The sequence below is a fragment of the Pristis pectinata genome, chromosome 18 (assembly GCF_009764475.1).
Source record: "Pristis pectinata isolate sPriPec2 chromosome 18, sPriPec2.1.pri, whole genome shotgun sequence".
Taxonomy (NCBI): Eukaryota; Metazoa; Chordata; class Chondrichthyes; order Rhinopristiformes; family Pristidae; genus Pristis; species Pristis pectinata.
The window spans coordinates 25853790-25854970 of NC_067422.1; positions in this window are offsets into that span (position 1 = coordinate 25853790).

Here is a 1181-nt window from a genome sequence, read left to right on the forward strand (position 1 = left end):
GAGACCCTGTTGCCCTTATAGCAGATGCAAACATTCCATGACATTATTTCAAAAATGAACAAGCCAATATTTACTTAACATTATTAAACCAGACTGTCTACTCATTACAATGTTTAAAGTTGAACAGAAGAGTTAAGACCAATAATTATCCCTCAGTCAACATCACTAAAACAGATTTCCTGGCCGCTATCATATTGAGGAGAGACTGGATAGGCTGGGTTTGTTTTCCTTTAAAGCAGAAGTCTTTTAAAGAAACTTGCACTTGCACAGCCTTCTTGCAGGAATAAGACATCTTTTGAAGAGTTGTCACCTCTTGAGGTAGGAAATGCATCAGCCTGTTTGCACAAAGCAATGTCCATGAAATCTTTTGCATTGTCCCGCAAGAAGTAGAGAAGACTGAGGGGGGATCTGATAGAGGTGTACAAAATTATCAGGGTCATAGATAGAGCTGATAGCTGGAGTCGTTTCCCACAGCACAGGTACCTAAAACAAGAGGGCGTAGATTTGGGTAAGGGGTAGGATGTTTTAAGAGGGGATCTGAGGAAGAGCTTTTTTATCCAGAAGATGGTTGGAATCTGGAATGCACCCTGAGTGGATGGTGGAGGCAGATACTCATGCAACATTTAAGATATATCTTGACGAACACTAGAATTGCCAAGGCAGTTAAGGCTGTGAATCAAGTGCTGTTAAATGGGATTAGTTAGGTGCTTGGTGGTCAGCTTGGACATGATGGGTCAAAGGGCCTATTTCTGTGCTCTGAGAGTTAAGTGTGCACAAATTAACTGCTGTGTTTTATACATAACAGCAGTAGCCACACTTCAAAAATATCCATTAGCTATAAAAATGAGTTGGGATGTCCTGAAGACGTTGCATCAATGCAGATCTTTCTAGTAATTATTTGCATGTTAAAAGTTGGAGTCAGGAATGAAAATTAAGAACTGGTTTGAATTCATACTCGGAATGTAAAGGCATTTCAATTTTATTTTTTAAAAAGCTTTAAATTTATTCTTAAGATTATGTTGGTTCATCAGTGGAAACACAGATGCATGCAAAGTGTTGGTTTATTTCTCTCCTGGCTTGTGTGCATTGGTTAACCTGGCAGCCAGTCTCCCTGTCCTCACTGCCCATTCCATCTGCAGTCTCTGTCCTCCCGGGGAGGTCGTTGCCAACTCACGGCGTCC